Raw genomic sequence first — 13,027 nt, forward strand, 5'->3', positions numbered from 1 at the left:
TCCATCTCAAACAAACAAACAAACACCATCCACTAGTCTCAAAAATAAAAATTAAACCTGTCTCTCAGCACAATTTTTCTATAACGTATAGATTTCATTTCTTTGCATTGTAAACATTTTTTCCATACTGGAAAAATCCATGGAGAGGTATAAAATCCTAAAAGTAGGTAGCCAGGTTCTAAGATTTTCTTTCAGAAAAGCACTACTATTTAAAATACATGTGCTCAGATGTCAAGAAAAACAGTGCAGGGCATAAACACAAGACTAGATTGAGAGTGGGATGCCCAAGTCCTCATTCTGGCTTTGACCTAACATTAAAACAATGGCAACAGTTTTCCATCACACCTGACAGCTGGGTCTTCCATTCCATCAACTAATGAACAGATAAACAACTGTTGATATATCCATATAATGGAATATTCTTTGTCAGTAAAAAAGGAATAAATTATATGCTACAACATGGGTGAAACCTAGAAACATTATGCAAAGTGAAAGAAGTCAGACCACAAAAAGCTACATGATTCCATTATATGACATGTCCAGAACAGGCAAATCCATAGAGACAGAAAGATTAGTGCTTGCCAGGAGCTGGGGGAGAGGGGAATTGGGACTCACTGCTAATAGATCCAGGGTTTTGTGGGGGTGAAGGAAATGTTCTGGAATTAGTGGTGATGGTTGCCCAACCCAGCACTAAAACTCAATGAAATGTACACTTTAAAATGGTGAATTTTCTGTTATGTGAGTATGTCTCGATTTTTAAAAAACAGTGAACATAGTATTATTGGGCAAATTTTGTGTTCATAGTGAATACAGTATTATTATGGGCAAATTTTGAGTTCATTCTTTGAGTAGGTGCCTCATAGACACTATTTACCTAAGAACGGTCTTAACAGAAGATGAAACTGCAGCTTGGAAATATCAATCAGCTTGCCCAAGTTCACATCACTACTGACCAGCAGATCCAAACCTGCCTGATTCCAAAGCCTATACTCTGTCCACTGTGCAATTCTCTTTAAGTCATGGTCAACCCTGCACTTTAGTTTCCTCATCTGTAAAGTGAGGGTGTTAAAATGGATCATCTCATTTGTTTTCACATTCTAATAATTGTGAACACTAGTTTCCCAGGAAGAATTCTGGGGATAAGAGGAGCAAGTCATCCCAACAGTATTGATCTGGTGCACAGCACAAAACATAAACCCGGAAAAAATGAATTTTTTTTTTTTTTTTGAGACAGAGTCTCACTCTGTTGCCCAGGCTGGAGTGCAGTGGCATAATCTCAGCTCATTGCAACCTCCAACTCCTGGGTTCAAGGGGTTCTCCTGCCTCACCCTCCCGAGTAGCTAGAATTACAGGTGCCCACCACCATGCCCGGCTAATTTTTTTGTATCTTAGTAGAGATGGGGTTTCACCATGTTGGCCAGGCTGGTCTGGAACTCCTGACCTCAGGTGATCCACCCACCTCAGGCTCCCAAAGTGCTGGGATTACAGGCGTGAGCTACCACTCTTGGCCAGAAATATTCATTTTATCTCCAAGTTGTCTTAGGCCTCTGAAACATTTACGATCATCCTGAAAAAGATTTAGCTTGGAGACAAAGTTCATTTAAAATTGCTTTTTGGGAATCTACTTTTTATTAAATACGTTAAATCTCTAAACAGCACGATGAGTGGTATGCAGAGACCTTTTCAGTACCAAAAAGTCTGGCCTATTGATTCAGAGTATAAGAACTTAGATATCTTTCTCCCCTGTACTCTCATGGAAGTTCCAAGAACCTTGGAAGGTGCCTGTGACTGAGACAGTATTTTACTTCTTCTGCAGGGTCCATTCTTGGCAAAATGACAAAGCCAAGAGGAGTTTATCTTGAGTTCAGCACCATCTCCCTGTCCTCTCCAGCTTCCTGGCAATAAATAAGACCGTGTCACCTTAAAGGAACTGTATGACAGGTTATTTTATTCCTTCCTGGACACTGAATTTTCTAAGGTCTTCCTGCAGACAAAGGGCAATGAATGAATTACGGATGCTGCAGCAAGCTGGTGAGAAAGAGACTTTAAATGGGGGGTATTTTCTTAGAATTCTTTTTTTTTTTTTTTTGAGATGGAGTCTCGCTCTGTCGCCCAGGCTAGAGGGCAGCGGTGTGATCTTGGCTCACTGCCAACTCCGCCTCCCGGGTTCACACCATTCTCCTGCCTCAGCCTCCTGAATAGCTGGGACTACAGGCACCTGCCACCACACCTGGCTAATTGTACTTTTAGTAGAGACGGGGTTTCACCGTGTTAGCCAGGATGGTCTCGATCTCCTGACCTCGTGATCCGCCCACCTCGGCCTCCCAAAGTTCTAGGATTACAGGCGTGAGCCACCATGCCTGGCCATTCTTAGAATTCTTTAAACCACCTTCAACATGAGGCCTCCGCATTCTCCATCCATGTGTATTTAAATGATTTATGTAACTTTTCCAACCCCTTCTGACTATTTCATACATTCAAGTCCCTTTTTCTGTTCAGTAGGATCCTTACCCAGCATTAGAATCATTACAGTAAACTCTGAAGTCAGTATTTGAGAAAGAAATGTAATACAATCATGTCCTCTAGAAAAACAGAAGGCTTCCTCTCCATAAACAGGTATGGTTAGTCTTTCAGACACTTCTCCATCACATATTTTTTTAATTTGCAATTTTCCTCTGGCATGCAAAATTATTAATTCAATTAAGATTTATTTGACTTTGACCTTTGCAGGATGACTTTAAGACAAATGGAAAGACCACAGTATCCAGAAATGAGGTTCATGAGTTTTAGCCTAGAACTTTCCCTCTGAAATCTATTGTAGTTCTCTTTAAGAGACACAGTCTCACTCTGTTGCCCAGGCTGGAGTGCAGTGGTGTGATTTCAGCTCACTGCAGCCTCCACCTCCCAGGTTCAAGTGATTCTCCTGCCTCAGCCTCCCAAGTAGCTGGGATTACGGGTGCACACCACCATGCCTGCCTAATTTTTTGTATTTTCAGTAGAGACAGGGTTTTGCCACGTTGGCCAGGCTGGTCTCGAACTCCTGGCCTCAAGTGATCTGCCCGCCTCAGCCTCCCAAAGTGCTGGAATTACAGGAGCGAGGCACTGCGTCTGGCCAGTTGCAGTTCTTTACCTCACCAGGCAGAAAGTTTTGAGCAACTCCTCTGTCCCTTGATGCTCTATCATAATTCTGGAGTCTGGGCTCTCCAAGGGTGGGAGTCCCGGGAAGAGGTTGGCGGGTGAGGGTGGGGGCTTAGAAAAGCTGGAGGAATAAAGCTGCCTGGAGTTTAAAGACCAAGAAAGACAAGAAAATAGGTAAGAGAGGGGCAAATACAGGGAGATGTCAGAAGGCTGAAGACTTACGTAATTTATCTATGCCGGGATTCTATTAAAAGAGGGCTTGAGGCAGCTGTATAGTTTTGATATTTGACTGTTTTGCCAAAACCTTTGGAAGAAACAATTTCCAGGTACCTCTGAAAATCATCTTGGGCATTCAGCCATCAATTATTAATGCCTGGCACATAGTGTGAACCCATGGCGGGTACTGCCAAGTTGAACCATGGGTGTCTATGTGTGCAATTCACAGTAACTTGGGGGCAGACGCTGTGGCTGACACCTGTAATCTCAGAGCTTTTGGAGGCCACGGTAGGAGGGTCGCTTGAGCCCAGGCGTTCAAGACCAGCCTGGGCAACATGGCAGGAAGCTGTCTCTACTTTAAAAAAAAAAAAAAAAAATGGCCAGGTGCGTTGGCTCACGCATGTAATTCCAGCACTTCAGGAGGCCAAGGCGGGTGGATCATGGGGTCAGGAGTTCGAGACCAGCCTGACCAACATGCTGAAACCCCATCTCTACTAAAAATACAAAAATTAGCCGGGCGTGGTGGCACGCGCCTGTAATCCCAGCTACTCAGGAGGCTGAGGCAGGAGAATCGCTTGAACCCAGGAGTCGGAGGTTGCAGTGAGCCGAGATGGCACCAGGGCACTCCAGCCTAGGCAACCGAGGGAGACTCTGCCACAAAAAAAAAAAAAAAAAAAAAAAAAATAGAAAGAAAAAGAAAAAGAAAAAGAAAGAAACAAAAAAACAAAGTAACTTGTATCACCACCACTGGACACTGGCTTGTACTACAATGACATAAACACAAGAGAATTCTGAAGACTTTTCACCGAAGCAGGCACTCTTACTTCATCTGAGTATGTCAGGTCCCTACATAGACAACAGGAGAATAAACACCAACCACAAGGGGATGTTTACAGATGAGTTATTATGACAGGGTCTGAGTTTATAGGACAGTACTAGCTGCTAATAGTCACCTTGTTGGACACACAGGATGGATGGAGAGCAATTAATTGTTTGTGCCCAGGATTTTCCCTCCCCTAAGAAGTAATGGGAGGCTACAAAGCTGTTTGTGGTCTTTTGAAAACCTGCTAAGCCTAATTAACTCAGAGAACTGTCTGATGCTGTAAATCTACAGGTTCCCAGAGAACAACTGGTTGAGAGGAAGTGTTAAATCTATACAGATTAATTTCCCAGGGAAGTCCTAGCTGAGAAATGGGGGCAAGTTTGGACAGCTCCATAAGAGGGATGGGACCCAGGTTGCCAAGGGCACTCTCTCTCAGGTATCGCCTCCCTACTACACTGAATTTCCTCACAGATTCCACAAGCCTCCCTAGACAGAGTCAAATTGTCCTTAAGGGACTCAAGGTGGAATTTTTTTGGCTGAATATTGTCTGGTAAGACTGGCTGACATCCCAGCCTGAGCAGCATAGTGAGACTCCATCTCTACAAAAAATTAACAGGTGTGGTGGTGCACACCTGTAGTCCCAGCTACTTGGGAGCCTGAGGCGGGAAGATCGCTTGAGCCTAGGAGGTCAAGGCTGCAGTGAGCCATGACTCTGCCACCTCACTCCACCCTTGGTTACAGAGTAAGACCTTGTCTGAAAAAAAAAAAAAAAAAAAGTGACTGATATCTTCAGTGTGCTCATAATACCTTTCCTGAAGATAATCGATTTCTTTGCTAATAAAGAAAGGGAGAGAGAGTGAGCCAGGGCTTAGGTATATGAGACTTTGAAAACAGGTCAGAGTCTAGGCCTAGGAGTAGATGTGACTACAACAGTGCATTCCAACTGCTCTCTGAAGGAAGAGACTGAGGAAGCCACTACCAACTACTTCTCACCTCCTCTACTCAGCATAAACGGCTGGGGCTGAGCACCGCCTCCCTCCTCTCCCTTATCTGGAATCTAGAGCAGGGAATATGATATGGTTTGGCTGGGTGCCCACCCAAATCTCATCTTGAATTGTAGCTCCCATAATTGCCACATGTCATGGGAGGGACCTGGTGGGAGGTAACTGAATCATAGCAGTGGGTGTTTCCCGTGCTGTTCTCGTGAGAGTGAGTAAGTCTCACGAGATCCGATGGTTTTATAAAGGGGAATTCCCCTGCACATGCTCTCTTGCCTGCTGCCATGTAAGATGTAACTTTGCTCCTCATTTGCCTTCTACCATGATTGTGAGGCCTCCCCAGCCACATGGAACTGTAAGTCCATTAAACTTCTTTCCTCTATAAATCACCCAGTCTCGGGTGTGTCTTTATTAGCAGTGTGAAAAACTAATACAGAATACAAATAAACAAATATGTCTTCTTCATTACAAAATGTGTACATTTAATTATTGTTATCACAAAATTTAAATTGGGAGACACATGCTGAGTGAAGAAATAATTAGGGTAAATATTTATTCGAGATTTTTTTCTGACCAATGATACATTATTAGTCATTCATGCCCAATTCAAATTATCAGCTACCAAATCTTGTTACCATTACATAGTTTATTGTTTGTTTCTGAGACAGGGTCTCACTATGTCCCTGGAATGCAGTAGCACGATCATGGCTCACTGCAGCCTCAACCTCCCAGGCTCAAGCAATCCTCCTGCCTTGGCCTCCCAAAGTGCTGGCATTACAGGTGTGAGCCACTGCACCCGGACACCACATAGTTTAGCAGTGGAATTTAAGTCACACTCATCTATACACCAAGACAGAGGTCCATACTGCCCTGAAGGAACTGGGGCTTAGGAAGCCAGTGCAAATATGCTGATACTCTGGATACTGCTATTTCTGTCAGTAATGAACGTTTTTCATCTTTGAGCCAGGAGTCTGTCTTCTGCCGACATCCATAAAACTCTGGTGCATTAGCTTGGTAGCTTACGAGTAAAATCATAGTTCTCGATGTATAATGGGAAAATACACAAAATAAGTCAGTTTATAATTGGTCTTTTCCCCAACATTAAGCCTGTAAAAGGAGCTCAATGACATTCTATTCTTGATACCAATGATTAATATAAACCAATACGCATCTTAAAACTCAAACCAATATTGAAAATAAATTTTTTTTTCTTTTTTCTTTTTTGTGAGACAAGATCTCACTCTGTCGCCCAGCCTGAAATGCAGTGCTGCAAGCATAACTCACTGCAGCCAGCTGGGTGCGGTGGCTCACGCCTGTAATCCCAGCACTTTTGGAGGCCAAGGTGGGCAGATCACCTGAGGTCGGGAGTTAGAGACCAGCCCGGCCAACATGGTGAAACCCCATCTCTACTAAAAATACAAAAATTAGCTGGGCGTGGTAGCGGGTGCCTGTAATCCCAGCTACTTGGGAGGCTGAAACAGGAGAATTGCTTGAGCCCTGGAAGTGGACATTGCAGAGAGCCAAGATGGCACCACTACATTCCAGCCTGGGTGATGGAGTGAGACTCTGTCTCAAAACAAAATGAAACAAAACAAAACAAACCTCATTGCAGTCTTGAACTCTTGGGTTCAAGTGATCCTCCTGCCTCAGCCTCCCAAGTGGCTGTGACTATAGGCGCAGGCCACCACTCCCAGCTAGTTTATTTTTTGTATGATAGAAATGGGGTCTTGCTATGTTGCCCAGGCTGGTCTCAAACTCCTAGCCTCAAGTGATTCTCCTGCCTCGGCCTCCCAAAGTTCTGGGATTACAGGCATGAGTCACTGAGTCCAGCTGAAAATAAACTTCTCTTTAAGAGAGAACAGAGGTAGAATTATATTAAGAGGAGTAAGAAAGAGATAGATATTTTACTCTATGATTGCATAACACTCTAACTAAATTCAGGATACCAGCTTCTAAGGCAGCAGCTACATTTGTGTCAATCAGCATTAAGTGTCCATCCTCCACCTTTCCCTGGTTAAATTCCACCTCTTGGCACTCACTGGACCATTAGCTGCAATATCCCTCTGTGCTGAAGCAGAGGTAGTTCTTTTTCTGTTTACTGCTAAGAGCTCCTAGATTTAAGGAGTACGAAGAGGGAGAACTACAGAAAACACCAGATAAAAAGCAGCTAAATGATATGATCAATGAAAAAAATTATTTTGATCTCCATGCAACAAAGTTTCACTTTCATATTGATCTTGAAAGTTCACATCTCGAACTATCATGAATGACTTAAATTTACACTCTTACAACAAAGTAACTCCACCAATATGATGCACTGCACATTTCAACTCCCATAAAGCATCACAGGAAGGGAATAACAGTATGGCCTTTCTATCACGTAAGCTTACATGAAGATTTGGTTTCCTCAAAGGTTTTCATGCACCTCCTTTCTTTATGAATCAATAAAAGCGTTTTACAGTACCCATACACCTGTTGGAAATAGGAACTCGGAAGCTAAATGAAGCAGAAAATTCTTGATCAACGATGAGAACTGATTTTATAAAACGTACTGCAGAGATACTGGCCCTAAAAAGAGAGAGAATCTCTAGGCTTCTATTTGCCAGTGATTGCATTTCTTTATTAAATTACTGTGAGTGGATCAAGGTTCCTTATAATTCTCTAAGATTTACCTGCAGTCTATACACAATCAAATTAGAACTCTAGCCACACAGCTCTACCACACAACTTATCTTGATGAGGTTTGCCACATTTTCCCAGAGGGGTGGTACAACAGGGAGTGGTGGGAGTCAGACTTTGCTGTACATGATTGAGTCAGTCTCACCTCATCAGGGAACTGAGGAGCATCAGAACACATATGTAGGAACTCATTTCACTTTTCTTCCTCTTGACATGATGCTATTTTTGTTCATAAAATTACTAGTTGTTCATTACAAATTCACTCACTCATTATTCATTCAAATAGTTATTGAATAACTACTACAAGCTAGGCACTGTTATAGGCATTTGAGGACACAGAAGTGAACCAAGATTCCTGTCTTTGTGGAGCTTACAATCTAGTGGGGCAAACAGACATGATACACCTATTAAAGTAAGCATCCATCTATAAGGTGTGTTAGAAAGTGAGATGGGCTACAAGAAATAGAAAACACTGAAAAGGCTGGGTGCTGTGGCTCACATCTGGAATCCCAGCACTTGGGGAGACTGAGGCGGGTGGATCATTTGAACTCAGGAGTTCAAGATCAGCCTAGGCAACATGGTGAGACCCCATGTCTATAAAAAATACAAAAATTAGGCAGGTGCAGTTGTGTGCACCTCCGGTCCTAGCTACTTGGGAGGCTGAGGCTAGAGAATCGCTTGATCCTGGGAGGCAGAGGCTGTAGTGAACCAAGACTGCGCCATTGCACTCCAGCCTGGGCAATGGGAGTGAAACCCTAAACGAAACACTGAACAGGCTACAAAGGTTCCAGCATGCAAAGGGTTGGAAGTCAGGTTGAAATTTTAAATTCTGCAGTTAGAGTAGCCCCACTGGGAAGAATACATTGAATAAAGACTTGAAGAAGGCAAAGAGTTGGCCATGCAGCTACCTGGGAGAAGAGTGTTCCAGACAGAGGGAACAGCCAGCGTAAAAGTGGTAAACTGGAATCATACCTGCTGTGTTGGAGAAACAGCAAGGAGGCCTTTGTGGCTGAAAAGTAGTGAGTGAGGAGTAATAGGAGTTAAGTTAGGAGAGGTAACAGAGACCCATTTATGCAAAGACTTCTAGGCTGTTGTTAAAGACCTTTGTGCAAATTGGGGAGCCACTGAGTTTTGAGCAGAGGACGAATGTGAAATGTATTATGTTTTAATATGACCCCTTTGTTTCTGTGTTGGGAATAGACTATGACTGGGCAAGGTTAGAAGCAGAGACCAGAGAGAATAACATCTACAGGAATTCCAGTGAGGGAAAAGGTGGCTCACTGTAGAATAGCAGTGAAAATGGTAAGAAATGGCCAAAATCATCATCAATTATGAAGCTAGAGACAACAGCTTTTGCTTTTTGATTGGATATGGGATGTGAGGAGTCGAGATGGTACTATGGTTTTAGTGTATGTGTCCCTCCAAAATCCCAGTGTTGGAACTTAAATCCCAATGTGATAGCATTAAGAGGTGAGGCATTTAGGATGTAATTATATCATGGGGCCAGAGGCCTCGTGAATGGGATTAGCTACCTAATAAAAGGACTGGAAGAACTAGCAAGGCCTTTTCTGCTCTTCCATTCTTCCTACTGTAAGAGGACACAGCATTTATCCCCTCTGGAGGATGGAGCAACAAGGTGCTATCTTGGAAGCAGAGCCCACACCCTTACTAGACACCAAGCTTGCTGGTGCCTTGATCTTGGGCTTCCCAGCCTCTAGAACTGTGAGAAATAAGTTTCTGTTTTTATGAAATACCCAATCTGTGGTATTTTTGTTATAGCAGCACAAATGGACTGAGACAGGTGGTGTCTAGGTATCTGAGCACCTGAAAGGATGGAGTGAGCAGTCATCACCTGAGGCTGTAGAGCAGCTTTCTGGGGAAGGGTCTATCTGACCTATTCTGAATGCATAGATCTATTCAGAAGTTCTGGACACCTTGAGTTTGAGGTGCTCATGTGGTAGTTGTGAGGCAGCTGGATATCTGAATGGATTTGGGGGCAGCAGACTGGTCTGGAGATAAAAGTGTGCAAAGTTTCAGCATGTTGATGGTGAAGTCTCCTGAAGATAAATACCTTTAGGGGGATTTCCTAGGTCAAAGGTCTTACTGGATCATAAGCACATTCAAATTCTTTCATATGTACTGCCAATCTTTCCTTTAGCAAGAGGGTGACAACTTAGAATCCCATCAGTGGTGTCTTAGAGAACCCATGTGTTCCTGAATATTGTCACTCTTTTTTTTTAATTATTTATTTTTGAGGTGGAGTCTCGCTCTGTCACCCAGGCTGGAGTGCAGTGGCGTGATATCGGCTCACTGCATCCTCCACCTCCCAGGTTCAAGCAATTCTCCTGCCTCAGCCTTTGGAGTAGCTGGGATTACAGGCACCCACCATCATGCCCGGTTAATTTTTGTATTTTTAGTAGAGACAAGGTTTCTTCACGTTGGCCAGGCTGGTCTCGAATTCCTGACCTCAAGTGATCTGCTCACCTTAGCTTCCCTAAGTGCTGGGATTACCAGCGGGAGCCACTGTGCTCTTCTGACTCTTTACAATCTTGTCACTCTTGTCGCTCTTTATAATCCTTGCCAGTCTAATAACCAAAAGCTACCTCACTTTACTTCAAATCCACAAGTCAGTGATGACTACTGAGGTCAAAATTCTTAGTAGTCATTTGTCTTGAGAATTGCCTATTTTTGCCCTTTGTAAAACTATTTAGTCGGGCCGGGCGCGGTGGCTCACGCCTGTAATCCCAGCACTTTGGGAGGCCGAGGTGGGCGGATCACCTGAGGTCAGGAGTTCGAGACCAGCCTCAACATGGAGAAACCCTGTCTCCACTAAAAATACAAAATTAGCCAGGGGTGGTGGTGCGTGCCTATAATCCCAGCTACTCGGGAGGCTGGGGCAGGAGAACTGCTTGAACCCGGGAGGCGGAAGTTGCGGTGAGCCGAGATCACACCACTGCACTCCAGCCTGGGCAACAAGAGCGAAACTCCGTCTCAAAAAATAAATAAATAAATAAACTATTTAGTCTGTGCACCCTCATGCACCAGCACAGTGGCGGCACCACAAAAAAATGCTGGTCCATGAAAAGATCCATTAAAAACAAAAAAAGAGACTCTTTAAAAGATGACTTTACTGAGGCATATCCAACATATATAATTCATCTGTTTCAAATGTATAATTCAATGATTTTTAGGAAATTTACCAAGTTGTGTGACCATCACCATAAATCAGTTTAGGACATTTTCATCACTCTAATAAGATCCCTCATGCCCACTTTACAGTTAATGCCCATTCTAATCCCAGCCACCACTTTCTATCTCTAGAGCCACTTACCCCCTACAAAATCTCAATTTGTGAGAACATGTCCTTTTTTTTTTTTTTTTTTTTTTTTGGAGAGGGGGCCTTGCTCTGTCACCCAGCCTGGAGTACAGTCGTGTAATCTCAGCTCACTGCAACCTCTGCCTCCCAGGCTCAAGCCATTCCCGCACCTCAGCCTCCTGAGTAGCTGGGACTACAGGTGTGCACCACTATGCCTAGCTAATTTTTTGTATTTTTGGTAGAGACAGAGTTTCACCATGTTGCCCAGGCTGGTCTCCAACTCCTGAGCTCAAGCGATCTGCCCACCTCAGCCTCTCAAAGTGCTGAGATTACAGGCATGAGCCATTGTGCCTGGCTGAACATGTCCTTTTGGTGGTATCTTTCTCACTTTCCTTCTCACTTTCCTAACATGCCCCATTACCCTGAAGAGACAGATCTCATAGTCCTGCTAGCATCTCACACATCCCTTCCCCTCACATCAGTCCAGTGAGTATCTACCATTCCATCTAGTTTAGGCCATGAATCCCCTGGTGGCCCCTTCCACCACCAAAGCTTGCTCATGTGACCCCACTTAAGTGGAGAAAGCATCCTCTCCACATTATTCCCACCATTCCAACGTCACAAATCAACTCCACTTTGTCATCATGCAACCAAGTCTTTCCTCATTAACAAAAGCTCCAAACACTGCTAAAGTAATAGTATTGATATGTATTCGTTTTTATCTATCCAGGCTGCTATAACAAATTACTGTAGACTGGGTAGCTTATTAACAACGGAAATTTATTTCTCACAGTTCCGGAGGCTGAAAGTTGAAGATCAAGGTGCAGCAGACTTGATGTCTGGTGAGGGCCACTTCCCATTTCACTGATGGCGCCTTTGTGTTTTGTCTTCATATGGTGGATGAAGTAAAGGAGCTCTCTGGAGTCTGGTTGTTGTTGTTGTTGTTGTTGTTTTTTGAGACAGAATTTCGCTCTTGTTGCCCAGGTTAGAGTGCAGTGGTGCAATCTCGGCTTACCCCAACCTCTCCGCCTCCTGGGTTCAAGCAATTTTCCTGCCTCAACCTCCCTAGTAGCTGGGATTACAGGCATGCGCCACCATGCCTAGCTAATTTTGTATTTTTAGTAGAGACAGGGTTTCTCCACGTTGGTCAGGCTGGCCTCGAATTCCCAACCTCAGGAGATCCACCCACCTCAGCCTCCCAAAGTGCTGGGAATATAGGCGTGAGCCACCGCGCCCAGCTTGTTTTTTGTTTTTGAGACAGAGTCTCACTCTGTCGCCCAGGCTGGAGCACAGCGGTGCAATCTCGGCTCACTGCAACCTCTGCCTCCCGGGTTCAAGCCATTCCCCTACCTCAACCACCCGAGTAGATGGGATTACAGACATGCACCACCATGCCTGGCTGATTTTCGTATTTTTAGTAGAGATGGGGTTTCACCATGTTGGCCAGGCTGGTCACGAACTGAAGTCTCTTTTATAAGTGCACTAATCCCATTCATGAAGGCACCACCCTCATGATCTAATCACCTCCCCAAGGCCTCACCTCCAAATACTTTTGCATGGGGGATTAGATTTCAATATGTCGATTCCAGGTGGAGAGACCATTCAGTCTATAGCAGTTGTATATGCTAATATATTCATGTTACCATGCAATCATATCAACTGCATTTTATTTTTTACTTTCTCTATGTATTTGTGTCCAAATCTCTCTACTTTCTTGGCCCAGCTCATGTGCTAATAAGCTTCCAAACCTCCCCTGTGCCCTGCCCCCTGGACCAGCCAAAAACATGTATTTCCTATCACAGGGGGCTTTGCTATGACTTGTCCTTCAGAGCTGAAGATTGCCCAGGGCTGAAAAAC

The 13,027-nt window shown here is 44.0% G+C and overlaps 1 protein-coding gene across 11 annotated transcripts in view; it reads right to left on the reverse strand.

Moving 5' to 3' along the window:
- Positions 1 to 13,027, reverse strand: part of PDZD2 (PDZ domain containing 2) — a 472,210-nt gene that overhangs the window by 129,715 nt on the left and 329,468 nt on the right. The gene's annotated exons all lie outside the window — the stretch shown is intronic.

The sequence above is a fragment of the Pan troglodytes genome, chromosome 4, assembly GCF_028858775.2.
Source record: "Pan troglodytes isolate AG18354 chromosome 4, NHGRI_mPanTro3-v2.0_pri, whole genome shotgun sequence".
Taxonomy (NCBI): Eukaryota; Metazoa; Chordata; class Mammalia; order Primates; family Hominidae; genus Pan; species Pan troglodytes.